The 27965-nt window shown below is 42.9% G+C and overlaps 1 protein-coding gene across 3 annotated transcripts in view; it reads left to right on the forward strand.

The window, feature by feature from the left end:
• Positions 1–27965, forward strand: part of HRAS (HRas proto-oncogene, GTPase) — a 61688-nt gene that overhangs the window by 2655 nt on the left and 31068 nt on the right. Inside the window, exon 1 of one of the 3 annotated variants that reach the window (XM_028735624.2) lies at positions 12413–13290. The exons of 1 other annotated variant lie outside the window; for it this stretch is intronic. The gene's annotated coding sequence lies outside the window, so the exon portion shown is untranslated. Of the gene's footprint in view, positions 1–12412; positions 13291–14757; positions 14782–27965 lie in introns of those variants that run through there. One more of the 3 variants, XM_028735632.2, reaches the window with a different exon arrangement.

The following is a 27965-nucleotide window of genomic DNA, read 5'->3' on the forward strand; positions in this document are numbered from 1 at the left end:
CCCCTAACTTCTGATTAAGCCTAAATTCTTTCCAGAAGTTGGGGAAATTATTAATTGCTGGCTGTGAAGACGTGTGCTAAGAGCTCTGCACTTTACCCATCCTTGTCTCTTGTTGGTAACTAGCCTTTTAGCTTGACCCCTATCTCTGGTGCATCCTGTCAAGGACTCTTATTGACACAAACCTGGCTTGCTAGATGATGCAAAGCTCCAGTCTCAGCTTTACTCACCATAGCAACCTATACCTTATGATCAACATTATTCTGTTTCATGAGCTGGGTTGCCATGGCAAAGTCCTTGTATCATATTGCAAGGTGATTATAAAAGGAAGCACTTTGCTTTTCCTATAATATATATATGACAAAATGATCAATTTTGATATCTGCAGCAGATCAGCTTTTGAGCTGCTTTGAAGCAATCTGTAAAGAGTTGCTAAAAGTTTTCTTGGTAAAGTAGCCACAGGTAACATATCACACACCAAATGGATACGTGAAAAGAAAAGGCTGGAGAGGCTGAGAGCATTTTCACACATAACAAGGAGCATTAATTCAGCTTCTTCACTCTGTACATTATGACACTTGTAGACATAGTTCAGTGGGGAGGTGACACGTGCACACACAGCTAAATTAATGGGGGATATGCTTTTAACTTCACTGGTGAAAACAGTGTTAAGTGTTAGGGATCTGTCCCATGGAGAACCCACAGAGGGGCTGCTGGGGAATCTGATAGAGTCATGGTGATGCTAGGACCCAATCAGAAAATCAAATTAGAATGTGTCATAGACCCTGCACATGCTCAAAGCAGGGCCACTTGAACAAGTCAGATGGGGAACAGGAAACCTGAGCAAATCAACAAACATTTTCACAATGGTAGTGGTTGTTACTCCTGTTGTGTGTCATTCACAGTTCTGTAGAGAAGCATGTTGATCTGTGGTTGAAATACTCTGGAAGGAGTTTGTGTTCATCATGAAGTTGTTTTTATAACAGGGTAATGGCCTTGAAATAACAATCTATTTATTTATTATTACATTTATATTTATATTCCATTTACCTATGCTCCAAGGAGTTCAAGGTGACGTTCATGATTCTATTCCTCCCCATTTTGTCCCCACAACAGCCCTGTGAGGTAAGTTAGACTGAGAGATAGGTGACTGGCCCAACATCACTCAGTGAGCTTCACGGCTGAATTTTGAAAATGATCCTTCATTAGGTTTATCAATCTGAAAGTCTTAAATTTGGTTTTAGAAAAACAGGTGGAATTCAGACGGGAATGCTTTATATAAAGTATATAAATGGCTGGTAATTAGAACTAAAAGTAACTCTTGCTCCAATGATTTGGCTTCTAATGAAAGTTCAGACCTGCTGGTCTGTCCTAGCAACCTTGTTTGTGGTGTGTGTGCTTATAACCCTTAAAATTAGTTGACTCACACTATCAGTGTGTGTTACCATAACCAGACAATGTGAGATGTACTTATTTATTTGAATCCTTTTTGCAGTCAACGCCAATAGATCAACCAAGAGCCAGACTTGGGACATTTCTCCCTCCTCTAGAATACGTTGATATTCCTCTGTCCTATTCATCATCTTCTTCTTTGTCAAACATGACTAGCTAAAATAGCTATGTGTTGATGTCATTTTCCAATTGCCCTGGAGAAGTTGTGTATGGCAACCTAAATGCTCACAATAAATGGCTAGGACAAGGCTGGACTGGAATAAGAGCAAAGTGGTATGACATACATGCATATGCTTGTGAAGAAACACCACCCTTGGCATTGCTCAGCAGAAATTTACAGCAGCATCTCTCTAAGAAAGCTCTTTGGGAAGCTGTTGTACCATTGTGACTGATTTCTAAGATAAGGTAAAGGTACCCCTGCCCGTACGGGCCAGTCGTGTCTGACTCTAGGGTTGTGCGCTCATCTCACTTAAGAGGCCGGGAGCCAGCGCTGTCCGAAGACACTTCCGGGTCATGTGGCCAGCGTGACGAAGCTGCTCTGGCAAGCCAGCACCAGCGCAGCACACGGAAACGCCGTTTACCTTCCCGCTATAAAGCGGTACATATTTATCTACTTGCACTTAGGGGTGCTTTCGAACTGCTAGGTGGGCAGGAGCTGGGACCGAAAGACGGGAGCTCACTCCGCCGCGGGGATTCGAACCGCCGACCATACGCTCGGCAAGTCCTAGGCACTGAGGTTTTACCCACAGCGCCACTTGCGTCCCTGATTTCTAAGATAGTAAGTCCTTAATTCAGCTCTTGCCTTGGCCATGAACTCATAAGGTAGCCTGCGTTTAACCCTGTTCTCTCAGGATTCTCCAAGTGAGTTCAAAACTACTCCCTTAAAATGTTTCTTTCAAAAAACAATAATCCCTCTTTTGCCAGCATAGGAAAAGACCAAACTTTTGGTAAGTTAAAAACTTACAAACTCCAAATTCATATGCTTCAGAAAAGTTGCATATGCAGTAAAACTTAGCTTAATTACAAGGTGGTGAAAATTCCTAAACCATTGGTATAGGAACTGAAGAGTGGCTTGTGAGAGCCATGTGACTAAGCTGGAGCAACCAGCTCAAACCTAGTTACATGCTAAGCTTCTCAGACTCCAGGAGAATAAAGCCTTGATTACCTAACTCCTCCCAAGGTGAGGGGAAGTGGACATAGCTAAGCCTGGCAGCACAGCTTACTCTATGGTATTAACCCCTTCATGCATTAATAAGACTTAAGCATGTTGGTTATATGAGGCTGGTTATCTCACAGGCATGACCCACGCTTTCTTAGCCATACTCCTGCCCTCTACAATATGGGTATAATAGTGATAGATTTTATCTGCATTGATATTAGTATAGTAAGTTTTAAAATGTTTACAATAAAGAATAAACATTTGGGTATGGAAAGACCTTGAATGGGAAAAGTCATGGACTATTGTCTTTGCTGCTTCCTCTTTTGGGGAGGTGGCGGAGGTTATATACTATTCCCCAATCACAGCGACACTAAAATCCTGGATTCCAAGACTGCTTTTTTATGGGGCAGCAATTACTTCTGCACCTAGAAAGATCATCATAAAAAGCTTAAAAACAAATAAAGACAATGTGGTCTACAGGTGTTTCACTCTAGCATCCGTCTTGTTTAATTGACTAGATCTGCTTTCTTAAATGTCGATCACTGCTCTGACTTAATTAATTGGTTAAAAGACTGAAAGCTGTAAGCAGACTGGTGTATCCCAAGACTAATGAGAGTAGTGCATGCACATTTTGTCTCATATGTTGGGTTCCTCAAGTGCTAGAGAACTCCTTTTTTTTTTTTTTTTTTTAGTGAAAGCTGGGAATCTAGGGATTATGGTTTATCTAAGCATGTGTGCAGACACTGACCTCCACCCGCAGATGCCCATGTGAAATGATTTAAACATTTATCATGTGCTATAAAAATTATATGCATGAAAGTCAAAAAGAATTTGATTTATTTGTTAAGGGCCAATTCACTTTGACCTTATTATTTTTGTTAGATTCCTTAGGGACAGTGCTGAAAACACTCTGCTTGGTTTCAGAGCGAAAAGCATGTGTCCCATCTGTGAAACATTATGGATAAATGCTGCAGGACTGTAAAAGTATATCCTTCAGCAGAGGCGTGTGTTTGTATTTTGTGGGTGGGTGTGGGTGTTTAAATCAAAACAGAATAAGGATTCCTCTGGACTATTACTATTTTTCAAGAGGGATTCAAGCACATACCAGAACTTTAGGTTTATGTAGTTAAAGTGGACTAAAGAGTTCTGTCACCCTAATGCATCAAATTTTCTTTAAAAAATAATCTGGCTTCTTGCAGTTTGTAAAGTGATGGGGAAATGCATTGAAAAGTGTGGGATGTCTAATGAGAAGACGTTTAAGCACTTTGCAGGCATATCCGAGTGAATGCAGGATGAATCCTCATTGTAGTATAATGCCTTTGCAAGCAAATCTGAACAAATGCTCAGTAAAGACCGGATACTGTATAATATAACCTCCATGTAAGCTTTGTGCAAGCAAGTCAGGATGAATGCTCAAGAAGCAGGGCATCCAGAGTGGCCTTAAAATAATTCTGTGCAAACTTGATTCAAATTTTGTATCCAGACACCTAAATTCTGTAACCTGTACAAATTATGCAAACTGTCAATATTTGCATGGGCTTCCTATATTTAGATAATTAACAGTGCTCTCCTGTGTGTGCCTGCTCAGAAAATGCAAATCCCATTGATTTCAATGGGGCTTATTCCCAGATAAGTGTTTAATAGTATTACAGCCCAAGTTGCAGTCATATGCAAACTTATCTGAACATAAGTCTCATTGAACTCAATAGGATTTACTTCCGAGAAGTTATACACAGGATTGCACAGTAATTTTGTTAGCTTTTTGTCAGAACAAGAAAGTAAAATCAGTTCCCCAGTCCTGCCCCAGCTGCTGAGATTTTGTCAGGCATCACTCACAAACTTTCATGCCAATCTTCCCAGCCCAGAGGGTTGGAAACACACTTTGAATGAATGATGAAAGACAAGGAAAGAAAACCTGAGTTTCTCTGTGACGCAACCAATGCCAAATCTCATGCTTCTACGGTAATTATGCAGGATTGTGAGATATCTTTTAGTGAAGTGCTTGGATTGCAAGCTCCTAGGTTGCAGTCCTATGTATAATTACCCGGGAGTGAGCCCCATTAAACACAATGGGACTTGCTTCTGTATAGCCTTTACACTATATGAGAGCAGGGAATATCTCCTTTAAAGATACATGGATGGTGTTGAACCAATACAGCCCTGATCTGTACCAAGGACTTCAAACAGCACTGTAGTATAGTGACTGAGGATGTCAGCGGTGAAGGGGTCCAGTTCAAAACCTTCAGGCCACAAATTCTTTAGGGGGATTTAGCCAAGCCACTATGTTTTAATTTCAGTTCCTTGCTGCATCTGCAATAGAGGATAACAAGTGGAACCTAGTGAAAAAATATTCATGGATGAAGGGTTGGAATTGACCTGGTGGAAGCACATGCTCTGCAAATAACCAGCCATCCTTTACATTGCAGTCCGCCCTCAGAACGTGAAAGGGCCCTTGAGAAGGAATTGGGCTCAGAAGATGCAGTTCACTCCACAGTTTGAAATTAGGAAGATGTGTTATTCTGTGGCAGCCCATCGCTCCCTCAAGCGCAATATGGTCTTCCCCAAGGGTAAGGGACCCTTTTCCAGACCAAGGACCACATTCTCTACAAGGTAACCCAGCAGCAGCTGGAGGCAAAAGCAAATGGGGCAAGAAGCAAACGTGGACAAGAGTAGCAGATTTGCCACTTAGGTTTGTACTGTCGGCTTCTTTCCAGAAATTTCTACACACACAGCCTCTCTATCTAAGACGTCTTATCAGCTCAAGGACAGATTCCAGCCAGGCTGAAGCACTTGAGGAGGGTGTGGAGCAGGACCAGTGAGGATGTGACTGGATGAAGGGGCGTGGCCTAGAGGGAGTCCTTGGGGCCGGGCAGAGATGGACCCTTGTGTGGATAGCCTTATGTGAAGATACAAGGAATGGAACCTGGAATTGTTTACATGTGAATCATGTGATGTACTACTGAGCCACTCCCCTGCCCTACACAAGTTTAGAGCCTAAGCTCCACTCCTAGCCTGCTGAGAGCCTGAAAAACACTCTGTTGCCAGCGTTTGGAAGGAGCATGTGGGGACATCCGCTTTACCAGTATGGGAGGTAATGCTTGTCTGTGTCAAGAATTTCTGAGCTAATACATATGGAGCTAATCTCAATTGGTACTGACATGCTAAATATTGTTATTTTTATTATAGTAGACATGGCAAGTATGAGGTCTGCAGGGTGGCAACATGAGAACGGGCCTTCTCTGCAGTGGCTGTGGAATGCTCTCCCCGGGGAAGTTCACCTGGCACCTTCATTATATAACATTAATCGCCAGGCAAAAACGTTCCTTATTAACCAGGCCTTAGGTTGATTTGATTGACATCCTATGCCCTTTTAAAATGTGGGTTTTTTGGGGGGTGGGGTTATTGGGTTGTTTTTATTTTGATTATGTATTTTGTGGTTTTATATTTTGATTTTATTCTGTGAACCCCCTGAGACCTCTGAATATAGGGTAATATATAAATTCAGTCAATCAATCAATTTGACTGACATATTAAGGTTAAGTTGGCAGTTAACCAGATTCACTGCACAGTAGTCATGCATAACTGGTACCCTTCAAATTAGTTCTGTTCCTGCGATAGCTTCAGGAGGAAAAATGAACAGAGAATCATTTCTAGAGGGTATTCTCACAATAAACAGGGGGAAACAGGTGTGTGCCCTTAAAAAAGAAACAAACCCAAACCCCCAAACACAACTTTCATTAAAAGCTAGTGGGATGTATTATTACTAGAGCAGTCAAGTACAACATTTTCCTGTTGGCAAGAATGGACACACAGGGGAATGTGGCTCCAGACAGGGAAGACTTCCTGTCAAACCTGCTCTGGAGCTTCTTCCCACTGTGTGTGACCAGGTAGATGGGCATGACCCTAGCTGTGCAGATAAAAGGGCTGGCCATGCAACCATCTCTCTCTTGGACTCTTACTCTTGGACTCTCCTGATTCTTAGCTAGTGCATGGCTCAACCTTCACAAAGGATGGAGCCCACAAGCAGAAAGTCTGAGATATGTAGCTCAGACTTCTTTTCACTGTAACCACAAGATAAAGCCTGCCTTCAGATTACTGCTGTGAATGGAATGTGAGTAAAATTTTATTCTTACTTTTAAAGAAGACTGTGTTGTGTTGTTATTATTTTAAGAGGGAAATAAAGGGGACGCGGGTGGTGCTGTGGTCTAAACCACAGAGCCTAGGGCTTGCCGATCAGAAGGTCGGCGGTTCGAATCCCCACAACGGGGTGAGCTCCCGTTGCTCGGTCCCTGTTCCTGCCAACCTAGCAGTTTGAAAGCACGTCAAAGTGCAAGTAAATAAATAGGTACTGCTCCGGCGGGAAGGTAAACGGCGTTTCCGTGCACTGCTCTGGTTTGCCAGAGTCATGCTGGCCACGGAAGCTGTATGCCGGCTCCCTCGGCCAATAAAGCGAGGTGAGCTCCGCAGCCCCCGAGTCGTCTGCGACTGGACCTAATGGTCAGGGGTCCCTTCACCTTTACCGAACAAATCATCAACTTGCTTCCAGTAAGTTGCAATGGGAATGTGCTTTGCTGTTTACTCACTAGCATGAGTGAGGGGGGATAATATCAAAACAATCTATCCTCTCCTACCTACCTTAGAATCCCACAACTAGATGAAGTAAAGTACTAATTACCCTGATATATCTGTTCCACAAAAAAAATATCACTACTTTTAGAATCAAAGAGCTTCACAAATTCCTGGTTCAGGGCCAAATGCTTTTTAATGGAAATTTTTGTTTGCATGATTGAGCCTTGAATAGTCACTAGGAAAGGGTCTGATGCTGTCTACTACATCAGACTCTCTGGGACTGTTTTCAAATTAGTATTAGCAGTAGTAGTCATATTTCATATTACCGTACATAGTACAGTGGTACCTCGGGTTACAGACGCTTCAGGTTACAGACTCCGCTAACCCAGAAATAGTACCTTGGGTTAAGAACTTTGCTTCAGGATGAGAACAGAAATCGTGCAGCAGCGGTGCGGCAGCAGCGGGAGGCCCCATTAGCTAAAGTGGTACCTCAGGTTAAGAACAGTTTTAGGTTAAGAACGGACCTCCAGAACAAATTACCGTATTTTTCGCTCTATAACACGCACCCGACCATAACACGCACGTAGTTTTTATTTATTTTTTTTTAATAAATTTTTATTCATATTTGCACATATATACAGAAAAAACATAAACAAAGAATTCACCACATACCTTAAACAAATTATATCCGCTTCACAAATCATAAACAAAATACATAACTAAGTTAATCTCAACTGAGCCTTGGACTTCCCTCCACTCCTTTGGTAAGTATCGAATAAATTATATAATCACGTACTTTTTAACTCTTTTACATAAGCCTTTCCCGCTGTTAGAGTAGTTTTTAGAGGAGGAAAATCCGTAGGCATGCCACCCGTAGGCATTCCCTCCATAACACACACAGACATTTCCCCTTACTTTCTAGGAGGAAAAAAGTAAGTGTTATGGTGCAAAAAATACGGTAAGTTCTTAACCATTGTATTATCTTTCTGGCAAATATACTTCTGTATATTCATGCCACCTCTCAAGAAATATATGCTCAGAATTTAGCAAAACCTGTGTGATGAGGTTTTGTAGTTTTAAGATCCCCCGATTTGTCGTCAGCATGCATTCCTGTAATTTGGGCATGTGTAATATTTTATGCGCTCCTTAGGGATGCAAAGAGAATCACTGTGAGTAGCAAGCAGGAGGGGAATCCGCTCAAGCAAGCAAATCCTGCAACCTCCCTCTCTGATTAGCAGGGCTTAGGGGAGCCCCAAAGTGACTGAAGCAAACAGTCCCTACTACACTAGCTAATAAAAGAGTTTGTAAAATTATATAGAGCTGAGTCTAGTGTATATTGTGAAGCTTCAGGAGTTCATTTCATAAACTGTTCCTAAATCTTTCTTATGTAGCCCTAGGAGTGTTTGTCACAGATTAAACAGCTGTTACCTCACTTGTGATTGTATTTTCACTAGGCTGAACTCTTGCTGATTATGAGCCCCATAAGGTTTGGTTAAAGTCATTAGTTCTCTTTTGTGATTCTGTTTCACCCAATCTGGTATCTAGCAATCTGTGCCTTTGTAAATATGACTGTTGCCTTAACATCTTAGACCCAGCTTTCAGAAAACAAAGCAAGTTTCTAGCTCTCATGGTTGCAAACCTATATAGGAAATCATGATGTGTCTGCCAAAAGCACCATTGTTCATTGACGTCTTGCATGGCTATCATTTTCTATAGCCTCTAGCAATGTTCCTCTACCCAAGCATCCTTGCTGTTCATCAGATCTTTCCTTTGTAAACTACAGTAGTGCTTAAAAAAACCCAACCAACCAACAAAAACAAAGATAAAAAATGTTTAAGCATAAGTTCTATAAATCAAGCAAGTTTAGGCAAATCCAGATAATTTGCACAAAGTGGATTAATTTGCATAGGTTATTACATGTTCCCTTGGCATAGAAGGAACAAAACCTCAAGTATGAAACCCTTACTTTCAGCCTGTAATAATTGGAATAGCCTGCAGTGTAATACTGAGACATGATTAACAGATTATTGTACTACATCATATAATAATTACATGAAATGTGTCATATAAAAGTATAACCTACTTTAACGTAAGAGGTTCATGGAACTCAATAAACCTTATCATGCAATAAAGTGAAGCAGGCTGGTTTGACTTTATTTCATTTGCATATATACAAAGGAACGTGGCTACCAACCATGAGCTACAGTGGCAGACTATGGACAGACACCTTCATTTAATTATTTTATTGGGTGCTCTTGATGTGACTATTCATTTATATTTTGTGTGAGGATCTGTTCCATCAGTGGGTGGGAGGAAGGGTGAATTTACAGGGTGTTCCTGTTTGTACAAGACTTGAAAAAGAAACATTTTTTTGAAGGCTGCAGTTTACAGAAAGGCTGCTGTTTCCCTTTCTCCAGTACTGTACATGGATGTAAATACATGGGTGTAGCCAGGGGTGCAGCTGCCCTCCTAAATAAAGTAATTAAATAAAAATACTTAACTGACCAATTGTGTCGCAGATAACTTGGTTCTCCCCCCCCATTAACATAAAGCCTGCCCCCCCTAAATCCTGGCTATGTCTATGCTCCAGTCTCCATCTTTCTATAGCACTGTGCAGATATTTTATTTGTACACAGGTTGTTGATGGTGGTGGGTATGACTCTGCTAACCTTACCCCATTGGAGAGCCCAATGGCCATATGTTAGAAATCACATGTGCACAGGTCTGCCCCACTGCATAGCTCTCAACATGAGTGAAGCCCATGCACATTGGTTTGAGTTGGCCCCTGTTGTAATGGAATGTCCAATGTATAAATTTAAACATTTGTGTTTAAGGCTCTATATGTCTTAGGCACAAAATATCTGAAAGAATGCTCTGTCACAAGAGACTAGGGCCCTGCGGGACTTGACATCTTTCACCAGGCCTTTGGCCAAGGCACAGCCTGACCCCCTCCTTTGGTAATCCTCACAGAACTCTAGCCCTATGGTTGCCATTAATTTGATTTTGAATTTATTTTAGAATGAATTGATTTTAGAAAGCTGTATTACCTTTACTGTTGTTAGCCGCTCTGAGCCCGGCTGGGGAGGGCAGGATACAGTAGAAGAAGAAGAAGAGTTTGGATTTGATATCCCGCCTTTCACTCCCCTTCAGGAGTCTCAAAGCGGCTAACAATCTCTTTCCCTTCCTCCCCCACAACAAACACTCTGTGAGGTGAGTGGGGCTGAGAGACTTCAAAGAAGTGTGACTGGCCCAAGGTCACCCAGCAGCTGCATGTGGAGGAGCGGAGACGCGAACCCGGTTCCCCAGATTACGAGACTACCGCTCTTAACTACTACACCACACTGGCTCTCAGTATAAATAAAATTTTATTCTTTTATATTCCCTTTTAAGTGCTGAGATCAGCTAAGGGGGCAGTCTCTGTGGCAGCTCCTTGGTTATGGAATTCCTTCCCCAGAGGTGTGTCTGGAACCTTCATTATATAGCTTCTATCACATGCTGAAGATACACATTTTTTACCCTGGGCTTTGACATCTTAAATATGTGTTTCCAGGACCCACTCCATTCCTGTGACTGTAATTCATTTTAATTTGTTTTTAACACTGAATTTTAACCCACCCTGGGATCTGATGTTAAAGGGTGGGTAATAAGACAGCAACAGCCTCTAATATGCTGAGGGGCCGGGGGCTAACTAGCATGTCTGCATAGGGCTGGCTTGTATGCGATTAAGAACATGTGGGAAAGGTACCGTTTTGACTTTTTGCTTCATGTGTGAAAACAAATGCAACTGGCACTAAAATTTAGTAAGCTGCAAGATGGTACAGAAGGGTTAATCACTTACACCTAACAATGGTTCTCTGGCTCTCTCCAATGGCCATACTGCCCTTCTGGAACCCTGTAGCAGCTGCAGACTGCTATCTAGGTTGCTGTCTTGCAGTACATGCCACAATGGGTCAAGCGCACATGATACAACCGCATTGCTGAAACCAAGCATGCCTGAATCTGATCATTTTGTCCCATGTACACTGCAATGAGTTCCATGATGGAAGAGAATTGGGTATAATTTTACTGAAATAAATAATACCTGTGCTGTATAATTTTTAAATAGTACATTGCAATTCATTATCTCTGTCCCTCAGCTGTCATAATAGTGGTCATCATTCTACCACTCAGTGTATAAAACTGAAGCCAGTTCTTGAGTTCTGACACTTTAGCTTGGCCAAAAAACAGAACAGAGGGTAGACATTATGCAGAACAAGAGTACAATTAGTTTTCCATGGCTCCCCCTAACTGCTATGGGACAGTGTAAAGTGTTGGCAATCTGGGCCCTGGTTGAAAGGCAGAAAAACTTGACCCACACCCTGGGCACTGGGTAGAGGACAACTTAAACCTCCATCCCAATGCTAGACCACCAAATGTTAGGCTATCAACCACTTCTATGGGAAGAGAAAAAATTCGTACCTGCTACGCACATTAACTGAAGCAGAGTAAGAGCAATCATGTTGCTGAGTTCTCACGATTCCGCAGGCTTAACTATCTATCTATCTATCTATCTATCTATCCATATGTACTCAACTTTAAGCTGTAGCCTGAATGTGAAGTCCATGGATGTGTAATAATGACATTCCTCTGCTCACACTATGGCCAACTTGATGGGCATTCTGCATATGTTTGGTGAGCATATTTACATAAAGATGCTTTGAAAGAATACACCTCCCTCTGCCCTAGTTTATCGTGCTTTAATTTAACCACGCTTGAATGCTCACACTCAAGGTTATGGGAATTAATTCAGAATCTTATGTTTTCAGGAGTAGGGTGGAGGTTACGGCAAAACGAAAGCTTCTGGAGAAAAAACAAACTTAAATATTGATTACTTTTGAGAATGTCCTCTAAAAGAACCATTGGAACCTGCGTTTTCATGCAGGGGAACCTTTTAATTAATTGACCTGGACCAATATTGGGAGAACACGACGAGTTTGCGACAGACCCCTCGTTTCCTTCCTTTGTGCGACCCCCACTACGACTTTCCCCCAGGGCGGAGGCGGTCTTCCCGCGCCCTGTTCATTTCACAGCCTGGCAGCTCACGCCGTCCACCCCTGAGCAGGGAAAACAGACAACAGCGCGGGGACAGGCGCCCAATGGAAGCAGCAACGGCGGCGGCGGCAGGATGAGAAAGAGAAAAGGCGGGGAGAGCGGGGAGACAGAGCCCAGCCAGGCCACGTACAGAAAGCGGGCCTTTTGGGGTGGGGGAAGCAAACGCGGAGCCTGCAGAGTGGAGACTAAGGCGGGGGGAGCCAGGAATGGAAGGAAACGCGTTGCTGAGCGGGAAAGGGAGAGAGCTGCACCCGGAAGAAAGGAGAGGAGGCTTCATTTGACTGGAGGAAGCGGAGAGCTCTAAAAATAAGCGTGGCAAAAGAAGAGGCAATTCGCCGCTCGCGACGCCCGTTTCCTCTCCAAGCCCCTTCAGAGCTCGCCGCGCGCCCAGGCCAAAGCAGTAGCAGCGCGGCCGGCAGGCGGGGCCCGGGGAGAAGGGAGCGCGGGGCGTGATTGACAGGCCCCGCAGCCCACCACGAGGTCGGAGGAGCGGAGAGGCCGCGGCGGGGGGCGCCGAGGTTCAGCCCAAGCGCCTATCGGCTGCTCCGGGAGGAGGCTGTGAGTGACGAGGGGGCGGGGAGCGAGCGGAGTTTGGGCGTGTGCTGCTCGCTGCCTGGGGCTCGCCTCGCGCGCACACACACATTGTCCAGGCTGACGACGCCGACGCCGTAGCAGCCGCCGCTCCCCGCCCTCCCGCAGCACAGAGAGCGCCTGGATGCTGGGTGCCAATGCGGGGAGGGCGCTGCAAGAAGGGGGCTCCGCCGCCGCCTAGGTGGAAAGTTCACCACTGCATCGGGCCAGCGGGGAACTGACTTGGAGCAGCCAGCCGCCTGCAGGCAAACGGACACAAGGATCTGTGGATCTATCCCGGGGGTCTGATCCTCCCCCCATGCAAACTTTGCATTGCTCCCCACGCTGCCTTTAAAAGAAAAAAAGCCCCACTGACTCCGCTGAGAAAAGCGCAGCTTTACTCTACTGCCTTTGCAAGGAAAGTAGCCTCGTGTTGGGGGGGACAGCAGACGGTGAGTAAAACCCCTTCCCGCCCCGATTTATTTTGCTGTTTTGTGGGTGGGCGGGAGCAGTGCATTCCCCGAGCCTTCTTCCTTGGAAAAGTAATTTGTTAGCAGCAGCAAAAGAACAGGAAAGGCAACCGAGTGCCCAGTAGTCTGTGGGGCGAGCGTCGCCCGTCTCTCCTCGCAGCCTGCTCAGGAGACGTTCCAAGCGATGGGTGTAGTTCGCAGCAGCAAGCACTGCAGTGGCTCCGGCGGCGTGTCCCAGGGAGCATGTGTGGGGACAGCGGGGAGAGCTGCTGGCTGCAGGCAGCCTGGCGTCGCAGAGCTGGGCTTTGCCGGCCAACAAAAAGGCGGGCTCGCCTGCCATGGACGCGCTCTCTTCCTGGAACGCAGCTGTAATCCGAGTTTCCAAAGTGAACGGTGAAGTCCAGCTCTGCCCCCCCCCGCTCCCCACGGTAGCATTTTAAACGTCCAAGTATAAGAGAGTCAGTCAGGGGCATAAGTGTGTGTGTGTCGGGGTGGGTTGTTGACGGTAAGTTTGGGAGGCGTCCCTTGGAAAGAAGAGCCTTGAGGGAAGCGTGAGGTCATACATTCTGACAAGGAAGCAACAGTGGATGTGTGTGTGTATTGAGAAAATGGCCTCGTGTGCGTCTCTCTCTCTCTCTCTCTCTCTCTCTCACACACACACACACACACACACAGAGAGAGAGAGAGAGAGAGAGAGAGAATATCAGCCTGCAATGGGGTGCGCCGGTCTCCATGTAGACGGGGAGGGCAGGGGTGACAGTGTTACGTTGGAGGGTGAGGGGTGTAGCCTCTTGTATTCTTCAGGCATGTGGTTGTACTGTATTCTTCATTCTGAGGTTTCTGACTCCTCCCCTTTGTTGTTAGTCCTTCACTTGTTACAAGCTGAACCTTGGATGCTTGCGTATCCATGCTTTAGGGATCCCCGCATAGAGATTTGCAGGTGCATGGTGTGATGCTTGTGTGCAGATGAAGGGGTAACGGGGCAATACTGTCACCCCCTGTCCTAGTCTAGTAGCCACCTCGTACCACAAGCTCTAAAAGCTGTGGACCTGCACATCTTGTTTGCACACAAGGAAGTAGGCTGACTATGTGATCTCTTTCTCTCTTCGCTCCCCCTCCGCCCCAGCTCAGTGTGCTTGTTGTCCTCCAGTCTGACAGTGTTTGGGGCTAATGGAGGGTTAAGAATCACCTGCCTCCCTGCCTAGGTTTGCGTGGTCTCTGCTTTCTGTAAACACTTCCTGCCAGCCAAGCAAAGGGGGATATGGGAGGGGCATTGCATCTTCCAGAAAAAAACAAAACCCGAAGCCTGCTCTGACTCTTCCTTTGCCTGCTTGTTTCCTCCTTCCAGAGTCTTTTGCTCTATGGCTTGGTTATTTTTTTATTTTGCCAGGACTCTGAGTACCTCTGTGTTTGTTCTCACTTACTCTTCTGGCATCCATCTGCAATTTAGGGAGTGGTCGGAGATGATATGAAGTAAGTTTGTTCACAGCCGCAGATCTAGGTGGCTGCTGTTCTTTTGGCAATTGCATAGAATAGCAGTGCCCCTGATTCCCTTGTTATAGTTTTGAAAGGCTTTAGGGGAGGACGGTCATGGAGGCAGCAGCAGTGGGTTGTGGTTTTTTTGCATAGAACGATGAGTGCTTTATATTCTTGCCCCTTTGGGACCCCTAATCCTTCCCTTTGATCCTGTGTTGCTTTCTAGCCTGTAGTAGCCTCCTAGTATGACTGTGCACTGATTGAGGAGGGGTTAACATGGCTTCCTTCCTTGCTAGTTTATGCCACTCCCAGTGCTGCAAGCTGTCACTTGAGAATAGTTGCTGGGGGACTCTGGCTCTCTGAGTTAATGGTGGGCAAAATCCCAGGAGCCTGGTAGCCCAGGATCTTAGAAATTCCATGCTGTGTGCCTAGGAATGTGACCGCCCCATTCCTCACCACCAAAAAAAAAAAGAAGGGGGGGGGGAGCCCTGTGCTAAACACTGGCAGCCAGATTTTGAAATTGGCCACTGCCAAATCATTTTAAGCATGTTTCTGTCCTTCCTTGGGCTAAACAGTAATGTCAGCCTGTACTGAGCTATAGTCGGAATGAGTTTATTCCCTCTAGAAGCAGGGTGGGAGAGGTTCACATCCTGTTGTTAAAGACAAAAGTCATTCCAGACAGTGAAATCTGGCCACTGACTAAGTGTGTAGTAGCTCCCTGTGGGAGCTACTCAGAACCCACCTGTGAACTCCACCCATGGAAGCGGAAGGCACTGCTCCCTTGTGCCTTGTTGTTCTCTCTGAACACGTAATATCATTCCCATCAGTCAGGTGACCCTGTTGGTGGGGGCCTACTAATATTGGGGAATCAACAATGATTTATCATACTAAATAACAACAGTTCTAGCAGGGGGTGGAGAGAATGTAAGCTACACTAATGGCTCAAAAACGTGTGTGTCCTATTGCAGCTTCTTGTTGGAGATGGACTGATGTTGCACCCCTGTGCACTCTTCTTGGACCAAGTGGCACTTTTGAGAAAACGTGCATCGGATTGTGTTTGAATCTAGTCTAGCACTTGTGTTCATTTGGGGGAAAAAGTCCTCTCTGCTTAGGACAGTCTTTTCTCTTGAAAATAACTGATTCATGGGGAAATGGTTGAAAATAAACAGTTCAAATCACGGCTTTCTGCTTGGTGACGGAAATAATTTAAATCACTGGCAAATCAGGAATTCCTCCTGATGCTGTCAAGTGGCGCTGGTGACAAATTGCTCAGCATCACAAAGTTAGAACTTTGCCTGGGCATAGTGGCTTATTTTAAAAGAGAGAAGCTGGCTCTTAAATCTATCTGAAAACCAAGTCCTCTGCCCTCAAAAATTTACCTCTTATTTCTAGATGATGATGATGAATACTAGCTGTAGTTTCTCAGATGTGAACCAACACCTTTCTATTCATTACTCTTTATCTGGATGTTGCTGTATGATGGTCCTGGTATGACCAAGCTGGTTCTCTCTCTGAGCCCTGGCTCAAATTCAGTCATGCACAGGCAGTGGAAGTTCTACCTTTGGTAAACAGGACTGAAAAATACAAATGGAACAAGACTTTTTAATGCGGGGGGTGGGGGTAGGTGGGGTTGGAGTTGAGTTGAGTTGGGGAAAGGATTTTATTCTAATAACTTTGTGCATTGACACTACTTTGAGGACTGCTTCCCAGATACATAAATGTGGAAAATATGGGGGTGTGCACTTGTGGTGTAATAGGGAAGGAAACGAATTTGTCACTCTTTGCTGGCATCTAAAAGGTTTTTACTCAAGGCTTGGAAAATGTAAGTTCCTTCACCAAGGTGGACATGATACATCATGCATGCACAAACAAACTAACATAAACAGTGGTTAAGTGTGAGTGTGTGAATATATAGAGAGTTCATGACAAGGTACAAAATCTTTAATAAAGAGGAACTTTTATGGAAGGCTCAATCCAGGTAACTTTCAAACAACTCATCACTTAAAGATAATTTCATGTTGAAATATAATACAATATTTTATTATTATTATTATTATACAGGTTTGTCATATAAGATTATGTGGAATTGATTTATTGGGACCCCGCTAATTGATTTGCGATCCTCAATTAGCTATTTATGGCAGCCAGGTCCGGCGCGCTTCCCTCAGCTGCGCCACTCAGCTCCGTCGTCCAGTAGCTCTCAGTCACACCTTAGCAGAGATAAACACAGCGGTGAAAAAACAGCGGTGAAACACAGCGGGGTCCCAATAAATCAATTCCACAGGTTATGGGCCCAGCAGATTATTATTAATGAACAAAGGGATTGGGGTTATTTATTCAGTGTCCTTTCTTGGAATCAGTCCAGGAGTCTCCTGAAATTTAATGAGGTCTTGGTATTTGCCTAGATACGTAGGATTTCACTTATTTTAGCCTGCACTACTGAGTGCATTTACTAGGTAACAACTCCCAGTTGGACTTCCTTCTGAGTAGATATGTTTAAGGATTGCACCTGCTCATATTCTTTTCATCAGAGTTGTGGAGCTGCAATTATGAATCTGGGCAGGAATTGAAAGCGATAGAAATATTCTCCTTGACTCTTGGTTTATGTAATAAACTTGTTGGTAGCATTACTGCTAAAAACAATTTCCCAAAGTGACATAAAAATTCTTACATTCAGGTTCTTGTTTCCTGTATCTAAGACTGCACCTATTGTTAAATATGTTATTAAGAATGTAACTGACCTATAGAAAAGATTCTATGAACTGAAAATATAGGCACTATCTGTGCGTTTGTTATCCATGAAAATCTTTCAATAAAAAACAATTAAAAAACACGTTATTGAATATATGTTTGTAAAATCTGTTTGCATATGAGTAATGAATAAGCATATGTTCTATATTCATACTTTATTGCAAGTTTTCAGTGAGGAAGTAAAGTGAAAGGAAAAAAGATAAAAAATACATAAAATTGTGATTACAATATGGCCCATCATCAAACCCATTATAGTTGGTATATAGTTTCAATTTTAAATATTTTCCTAATGTAGTATTTATGCATCCTAGTACTTTCCTCCACAAATTTGTAAGTGTCAGACATTTCATAAACATGTGCTTCAAAGAAGCATTTCCCTTATTACATCTCCAGCAGCATGTTGTCGACGTAGGTAGTCCCGTTCGATACAAATGTAGCGGACTCCAATTCTAAATATAATTTTTTGTTGTATAAAATGTAATTTATAATCTAATGACACATTTGTTACAGAAGCTGAAACATTGTCCCACTGCTTAGGTAAAACTGTTATATACCTAATATAAATAAGGTTTTATGGATAGTTTCTTTGTTAAAAATATGGCTGCATAGAACTGTGTACAGTACTGGGAAAGAACAAAGAACTTTAATTTCCTAAAAAAGAAAAGATGGAGGTATTTATAGTAAGCGTTGTTGACAAGTGGTCATGTTTGCAACCCTTCCTTGCTGCTTTCTTGTGCATTTTAAAACATAGGGGTGTGCATATATTTTTTTAGAACAGTGGCCTGAAGTGAACTTTCTAGTTGGTAATTAAACATCAGACATGGCTCTGAGCACTAGTTGTTGGGGGGCAAGCAACAGAGGAGGGTTGTTGGCTGTTTGCTAGCTATGTTTAGTCAGTAGTTGTTGTTAATATTATCAGTAGCATTTGACAGTTTTACGTGCTGGCAAATTGTGAAAGCAGTGTCCTAGACTGGCACAATAAAGGTCTGGAAAAGATCACAGTCTCTACCTGACGAGTAATCTAGACATTTGATTTAGAAATTCATCCTCCCCCCCCCCCTTCATTCATTGTTTCTGTTTGGTTCCTTTACTTTTTCCTCTTTTTCAGTATAAATTTGAATTTTCCATGAATGGAATTTCAAAGTATTTTCTGTCTCCGATTCCATACCTTTGAGGGCCTTGTCAAAATGTGGAGGGGTGTGTCTGTGTGTGGAATAAATAAACACTTGGAAGAGCTTTGTAGAACACTACTTTCAGGAACACCATTTGAATGTTTTAATTTTATATTGTTCGCCTTTATGCATCTGTAAACCAGCAATAGGCAGCCCTATCACATAAGTTAAGGACAGTTTAGATTTTGAAAGCGCCTCCAATTTTCAAACTGCTTCATAGAAATCCAAACAAAAGCCCCATTCTGCCGTCCTTTACAGTACTTAGTTTCTCCTCAGACATAATATTCTCTCCATGCTTCTTAACTTATTTAACCCTAATGCCACTGAATTACATACTTATTTAATGATAAATGGAGTACCACTATTATACCCTCCATACACAGGGTAAATTCCAGAAGTGTCCATCAAACTGTAATCCTCATGTGATTCTCTTAAGAAATGAATTTATGCAGTAAGGAAGTGTGGGAAATTGCAGTCAAAAATAGCTATGCATGACAGCTAGTTAGTGCATGGTTAAGATCATAGTTCAAGTCCTCTCAGGCTTGCCTAGATCACACAACCTGTCCTTGGGAGGAAGGGATTGGCAAAGCCTTTGTCATTCCCCCTCACCCTGGAAGGAAGTAGGGCTGGGCAATATATTGATATATCTTCCAAAACCGGTTTGAAGTTCACATCATGATAATTGTTTCATAATATTTGAGCTGGCAATATATCACAAATCACAATGTGTGTAAAGGCTAGGCAATATCTGGTTTTCAACCGCGATAACTCACCAGCTAAACACGTAAATGTTATCACCAGATAAACATTGCAATCTACCATGATGTCTGAAATAAGTATGGAACTGTACAGAGGCGAACAGGACAATGTTCTGGCAATGGCTACTACTAAGAGATCTAAAACAGATAAATGACAATGTTATCAATCACCACACACTCAGTTTCATCAGCAGGCAAGCCAAAATGCATCCCAACAGGACTTTTGGTATGGGGCTTGGCTACCAAAGGGCGGTATTCAGGACAATCCAAAGTACGGTGATGAGTCTCTCCAAAGGCAGAGACAGTCCTGGGAGCAAATAGAAGGACTGATGGATGATAAATCTCTGCCTCTGGAAAGCTTTGATTCCTGGCCTCCTGCATAGCCTGTTGTTACAAGAGATGGAAAGGGAATCCTGGCTGCAAGAACAATGGTTGTAGGGTGTATTTCTGGGGGTGGGAGAAAACAGTCAGGTGGAAATGACTGACTTGATTAGCATAATGCATAGGAAATAAAAGTCATTTGCAGCCTGATGGGCAATGGCCTGCCCCACCCCTTCTCTCATCTTTTGTTCCTTCAGATGAGGCCCTGACGATTTGGTTTTTAAACATGATTTTATCACCCTGAACAACGCTGTCAGGAAGAACACTGCTCTATTTGTTTTTGTTATTGTTTATGGTTACGTATACTGCATATATACTTGTGTAAGTACTTTTTAAAAAAAGATTTCTAGTTTCTAATACATTTGCATTAAAATGCAAGTTGATGCAGCCATGGAATGGTATCTTTGGAATCTCTACTATTGTGTATTCAGAGAGATGACATCATGTGCTAGTTTTTACACAATAGAACTTTATATATGAAAACTGAAGGAGTGTTGGGAAGCTACATGTATCTCGAATGTCTGTTCCTTGTCATAGCCATAGTTTTATAACCATAGTTGGTTTTAAAACTGTGGTTAGATAAAAATGGGAGAAAAGTCAAGCATATTTAAATTTCACTTGCTTTAATACACTGATCCTTGTAAAATGGCATTTTGATAAACTTTCAAAGAATATTGAAAGTTGCAAACCTATTTTGTCTCCTTTATATGATCCAGTAATATATAGAATACCATCCTGTTTTGTTATAGTATAGTTAACAGTGGTGGATAATTGTGTTTTTCCCAGTGAGAATATGTCATATTAAATTACAGGTTTGGGAGACTATTCTCTCATATTCTGGTAACCTCCATCTTCCTCACATTGTAATTTTTATTGCTCTTGTGTGCTTTCTCTCTTCTTTCCTTTAGTGTTTCTTGAAAACCTCTTTCCTTTATTTACTTCCTTTGCTTTTAAAAATCCTATATATTTAATAATTACATGGCATTTCCTCCAGGTACAACAGAGTCAGAGAAAGTTTACCTTGGTATGGGTATAAAATGGTGATGGACTGGGGTGGATTCATTTCATGCATGCTGTTCAGTTTGTTAGAGTTTTCCAAGTTAGTTGTGTGGAATCCATCAGACCTTTGTTAACATGATTGTTTCTCATTTATTATTGGGGAATGTATTGGATGTTGATAAGAAGCTTGTTGAATTTGCACTCCTGGTTTCAACAGTGAATGGGGAAGCTATGACCCAATAGATGTTTAACTCCCAACTCCCTTCAACCTGAGTTAGCAAGGCCAAAGTCCAGGAACAAAGGTAGTTGGAGTCCCACAATACATTGGGAGTGGAGTGAAGGGAGAGATTCCTCATACCATCAACTTCATAACCCATTGTGTAAAGCTGGACTTGTTTTGAAACTAATGAATTACCTAAGGGCTGGCCAGGATTAGTAAAAATGGAAGCTAGATACTAGTGAAGTCCTTCTAGCCCAGGGGTCTGCAACCCGCGGCTCCGGAGCCGCATGTGGCTCTTTTACACCTTTGCTGCGGCTCCGGGGCGGATACTAGCGAGGGGAGGAGGCGCATTGTGCGCCCCGACACTCCCCACTGTGGCGGGCGCTGTACTGGCTGTGACACCGCATGGGGGCGGGGCGTGCATTAGTCACTCACCGTCCCGACGTCACCTTCCTGCCTGCCCACCCGCTACATTGTAAGGGGCATGTACGCTGGTCACTGCATTGAAAGGGGGCATGTACGCTGGTCACTGTTTTGAAGGGGAGTGAAGAACACACACACAAAAAAAGGTAACTTGTTAATTTAACGTTTATTTCTATGAGGAGGAGTAATTCTGAGGGGTCAAACAAAGAAATAATAAAAAGTGACAAAAAAGTTATTTTTATAATGACGAGTTTTGCGGCTCCCAGTTTTTCCCCCCTTCGGAAACAGGTCCAAGTGGCTCTTTTTGTCTTAAAGGTTGCAGACCCCTGTTCTAGCCATATACAAAGAGAGGAGGGGGAGTGTATAAGCCTGAGACTTTGCTTAGCATCTTACTAGTTCATGCACATGTGTGTGAACCAGTCCATTGAGTGTCTACTGGGTGGCAACCATGGGTTCTCCAAGACATTACTTGAGAAGCAGTCTTCAGTGTATAAAATCAGATTAAAGAGAAGGCATAACAACTGGGACCAGGGGACAGAAATCTAAGTATCACTGTAGTGAAGTATCAGCCCTTAAGTTTTTGTTTTGCTTTTGCTAAACTCCAGGCATTTCTGTTATCTTCAATCTGTGAGCATCATTGGAACACATAAAAATTATTTTGTCTTGCGACATTTTCTCTCGGGCTGCATAAGTAAATACAGTATAGTTAACTAGGAACCAAGCCCTATTTAACTTGTTAGAACTTGATTCTATGTAAACACGTAGAGTGATATTTTACAACTCTAAAAAAAGCACATTTTAACCCCTCTTGGTCTGTTTTCTGTTGCTTCTGAATGTTGTTACTGCAGAATAGAGTTCTGAAGAGCAAGTAAATGTACATTCTACCCAATGTAGGTTTGACACTTGCAGACTTGAGCATAAACTCTTTTAAGCCTTGTGTGAAAATGGCCAAAGTGTCTATCACTTTGTCTATTCTCATATACAGTACTGTAAGCTGAACAATTTCTGCTCATGGAAATTATGTCTTTCTCTGGGTTGAGTTTGCTCCCATAAAGGCATGGTGGATGATAGATGGTTTTCTTAAGTCCTTCCTGCTGCTTAGTTGCAAAGCTTTTGAACTTTGCTTGTTGGGGATGGCAGTGGTAATTTATGCTGTTTGTTGGTGGGCTCTCAGTGTTTTAATAATATAGGCAAAAAAGTATTGATCCTCTTTTTCCTCTTGGCAAAGATCAGTAGTGATGAAGAAACAATAAACCCTTTCAAAATGGAGACCTACGTGTGAAGTTGCTCTACTCCTAGAACCTTTATTTCTCCTTTCTGTAAGGATGCCAAGGTGTTGTAGGGGGTGAAAATGTTAGAGGCAAGTAGCACATATCTTAAACCTGGTTATGTAGACTTTAAACAATATCTCCTCTTCTCCTTTCACCTGGGAGAAATGGTATGATTGATTCTACCATGCTGTCAGTCTTGGCTTCAATCTACTTCAAGCATAAAATAAGTGTTTGATCTGTATGAGCATTATAGCCATGTTGTGATGTCACTGTAAACAATACATTGGTGTAGTCACATTTTGTCTGGATATTTGCTGCTAGCAGTGTACTATATCAACCTGTGCTATATTCTTTATTGGCCTTAAAGGTTGGTGATGGGAAGGGTTTTTTGGGGGAACATTTTGCATTGAATCCAGGTTGTTGGTACTGCTAGGATGTGTCATATTCTGGTTCTCATTGTCTCCGAATTGCTCTATTTACTCAGAGTTGTGCATTTACCCGCACTACTACTCGCAAATTAGAACTTCAGTCACCTAACCAGGGCCTGGCACAGGAACTATCAGAATATGTGTGATGTAATCCATTGCGTGAACTCAGTCATTGCTTAAAAGCAGCTGGTCTGCCATCAAACCTGAGCAGAAACAGCTGTCTGGCCTCTGCAAGTTGACCCAAATACATAACATCTCTGAGGGACTTTGATTACTTTGTGGACTTGGTGCTGTTGGAGTATTGCACAATGGATATTGGAGTTGGGGAATGTGAAGAAATTCTCTCTCTGTGTGTATAAATGTCTGTAAATGTGTGTGTCTGCAATGTTCTGTGACAATTCGAGGCCTTGTACCGTTATGATATTGCAAACCTGTGTAGCAATAGACCCTGGTAACAAGTTCTGACAGAGAAGAGTGAGACTACCGCTTTGAGATTTTATTAGGTGGAGCTTAGAACAGGTAAATTCACTCGGATTGGCCTGGATGAGAGCAAGACTCCAATTGGCTGGAGGTTGCAGTCATTTGTCAAAGAAAGGCAGTCAGGTTTAGTTAGATGGGATTTTGACAGTTGAGTTGGATGGAAAAAGGGAGTTGATGAGCACAGTGTGAGGGATAAGACCACAGAATAGCTGAGGGGGGAAACTGGCATGTATATTCATAAACAGGGTGTTATTAACAGTTGTCCAGAGTACATCAAGGAAGAGAGCCAGTGGCTGAGAGGCTGCCCTGGGCAAAGACCTTAAGAGCAGAAGTTTCGTTTTTTAAAAAACTGGTGGTTTGGAAGCTCTCTAGCATCAGCAAAGGAGGCCTTATTTACTCCAGAGCACAAACTTCTAAATCAATGTGACTCTTCTTTCAAGTGAACTATCACTTTAGAAAGAGTGAGATGCAAGGGAAAGATATGGAAGAGCGCGTTTGCTAATGATTTGTCAGTTCTCTGCTCTTTGGACAAAAGGATTTTTTACAATCTCTTCAAAGATTTATCATTTAAGCGAATGATTAATAGGCTTGAATACAACTAGTTAGGGTACTTCATGTTGCTCCTGTGAGAATACAGGCATTCTGCATTGCAGGTATGCCAATCAGCTATTTCCATATTCATGAGGTCCAGTGCCAAGGACCTTCTGGCAGTTCCCTCACCACGAGAAGTGAGGTTGCAGGGAAGCAGGCAGAGGGCCTTCTCGGTAGTGGCACCTGCCCTCTGGAATGCCCTCCCATCAGATACCAAGGAAATAAACAACTACCTGACTTTTAGAAAGCATCAGAAGGCAGCCCTGTTTAGGGAAGTTTTTAATGTTTGCTGTATTTATCGTGTTTTTAATACTCTATTGGGAGCTGCCCAGAGTGGCTGGGGAATAAATTATTATTAATAATAATAATAATAATAATAATAAAAAAATTAGACATTCACATGCCCTACGCTTAACTTTTGAGGTGAGCTTAATATTGGATAAATAAATAAATGGCAACTGCAGTTGCTAAGTATGGATGAGCAGTCTTTTTTGTTAGTCATGTGCCCTCAAATTTGCCTTTGGTATCTTGGGACTGATTTCACTATGCATCAACTGCTAGGCATCTTTGCTAGAATCTTACGTTCATTTCAGTAGTACTGCAACCATACACACACTGTAGAACAAGCCCAGATTCACCTGTTAGGACTGTTGAGTGTAAGCAGACAGAGGGCTGGATTGTAAAAAATACAGAGTTCAGTCCTTCCACATAGAAGTAAGTTTAAAAGATTGCAGAAAATTCACATCGTGGGGCCTGGGCAAGTAATTGGAATATGTTACTAGCAGGTAGCTGTTGAATCTGGATAATCCTGCCATTCCTCTTCTTCAACCCCCACAGTTGGCTAATAGTCTGTAGGATGAGAACAGCAATCCCTGAAGCTTTTGTGAAGCATGACTAATCACAGACTTCAGCACATACAGAGCACACCCAGGCCAACAGCCAACATCTTTCCACAGCATAATCCTGCCCCCATAGCTTTGCACGTCTTTCAGTACATTTGAGCACTCATAAAATTTCTGTGCTAGGTTTGTGAGAAACTGGCAAGCTGCTTTATAGAAAGGGCTGTAATGCATTTGTATGAAGGTTTGTTAATTGAATGCAAAGACCTAAAGTTTTGATGCCCACTTTTTGCTCAGTGTCTAGTTAAAAGACTTAAAGGGTGGATATACAATTAATACCCCCAGTACTTAATCATAATTGTACCTCTCTTATAGTGTATGAATTTTGCCTGTCCTCCCCACGGTGGCATTACATATGATACAGCTGGATTGATGCTGACCACAGTTACGGCTAACTGGTGTGCATTCTCTTCACTTATAAAATGATGTCAACTCATATACACTGAGGATGGGACAGGCTGCTTTGGTTACAGCTCTGTCTATAGCCCTCTTATGTCATACAGGGTTGGGTGAGACTGCTGCCAAAAGTAAAAGGAGCAACTCTGTAGGCACAGGTAGCTCCAACCAGCATTTGAAATTACCGGGCGCCAGTCACATCTCCACCTGCCTGGCTGCAGTCAGCTGGTCTGACGGGTCCAGCCTGACAGATGCTCTATCCCTGTCAAACACCTGATTTGCCCAGCAGGAAAAGACAAGTCTTTTTTTTTTTTTTTTTTTTTTTTTTTTGCTTCTACTGCACTTCCAGATGAATCAGGTGTTTGGTGGGGTAGAACAGTAGCAAAAGAGCATCTTTGCTGCCGCACTACGTTGCAGACCCCCTGATTCATTGCCTAGACATTTTGTTTTGGTGCCTACAATGGCTCCTAGCATTCTTATCTCAGTTTCTAACACAGCTCCAACCTTTTCCAATAGCGAGCCTCTACAGCTGTGATAGTTGGATGTGGCCTTGCATGAAGCCTTTTCCACAGACTCCTTTCTGGGATCTTCTTGTTCTAATGTCCAAACTAATGTCCTTTTTCTTCCCCCATCTCCAGCTTGTCTGTTCCTGGACTTGTTTCTGTACAAAGCTGAAATAGTATTGATGCTGGTTTCAGTTTTTAAGTTGGAGACAGGTGCCTCATTGGAGGGATCCGCTGTTGGCTTGCTTTGTGTCTGGCTCAGGTTGGTTTTTCTTCCCAAAACCTGAAAAGTTACGAACCTATTAATGTATCCACACTGTTGTAGTGTCTGGGACCAGCCCTTAGCCAGTGCGCAGGAGCCATTTTATGAAACAGAATCCATCTTAGGGCGATGAAACTGTACAGCAGTAGCTGCACCTCATGCTCTCAAACCAATGAGATGGAAGACAAAGGTACCTATGCTACAAGACAAGGATGGTGAACTTTGGGCTCTAGGGCTGAATGCAGTCCTCCAGGCCTCTCTATCTGATTCTTGGGCTTCTCCCTGGCCAAGTCATATTTCCCAGGTTTCACCCCTCACCAGTCATATTTTGCACCATCCTTGTGTGTTTGCATGACTGGAAAGTATCGCTGAACACTGATAATAACTCCTGCTTGCTTGAATGGAGGATTGACAGGGGTGTGTGAGCCTTTGTCAAAAGTAACCTATTGTGTAGAGGTAAAATCTACATGTGTTTCACTGCTCACTTTTGCATGGGGCCCCTGGAGGTTGCCCAAGGTAAAATCTACATGTGTTTCACTGCTCACTTTTGCATGGGGCCCCTGGAGGTTGCCCAGAAGGAAACGCAGCCCTTCAACTGAAAGAAGTTCCCAACCCTTCATAAAAGGAAATGGCTACAATATCAAAGTTACATAGCTGTAACACAGGGATTATGATATTGTGCCACCTTCATGTTCTGTAGCATTGTGTTGAGAACCTACCCATCCTAGACAGGTTATGAAACCTGTAATTGCTGTCACTATGGGAAGATCCAGGGGGTGGTGCTGAGATCTTAAATATAGGTGTAAAGTCTAGCAAGTTTTAGGGTTTGTTTGTTTTTGGTTATTGTTCTTCTTCATGTTTGCCTGTTGTTGTGAACACTTGCAGGCTAGTGTGTTTCCCTCTCCTGCTACATTCCCTTTTGCTGTTGTGGTAGGAGAAGATCATTGGAAGACTCCGCCACCTGCATTGATGTTTTTCCTTTGTGAACAAGTCTGAGCAAATTAGCTTCACTAGCATAGCAATTTCTAAATGCATTCCTGTGGGTTTTTAATAAGACACCCTCTTTTGGGTACCTCGTTGATATCATGGAACTACCAAGAGTGAACAAGAGGTGTGAGAGTATGTTGGACTTGAACTGGAGAGGTTCTGTTCAGCCATGAAACTTGTTGGGTGGGGAGCAATTGAATGAAGCAAGACAATGATCTCTCTTTGTATGCGTGTCTTTTTACTAAACATTAGGGAAGTCAGTGAGGTTTTGGAACCTCTTAAATATATGTTAACCTATTTCAGGAGTTGCTGGCTTCTGCTCATGATAGCCTATATGGATTTGCTCTATGGCACTGTTTATAAACCATTACTGCTATAAGCAAGATTTAAGGCACCAGGATTCCAAGTGTTTGCAAATTCTCATTGGAGTGGCACCATCCCATAGTTACCAACATCTGGCCTATTTTGCTACAAACTCTTTTTTATTATTACATTCTTTTTGGATCCATTTTCCTGGATAACAGAAACACAAAGTGATTTATAAATTCAGTATAATACTTGAAATAACCATATGCTCAATACATAAACATTCTACCAGAAGATAGGACACCGGGTAAATACAATATGGCAGAAGATCCATATTGGTTGTTGAATGCTTAA

This window comes from Podarcis muralis, chromosome 1, assembly GCF_964188315.1.
Source record: "Podarcis muralis chromosome 1, rPodMur119.hap1.1, whole genome shotgun sequence".
NCBI lineage: Eukaryota > Metazoa > Chordata > Lepidosauria > Squamata > Lacertidae > Podarcis > Podarcis muralis.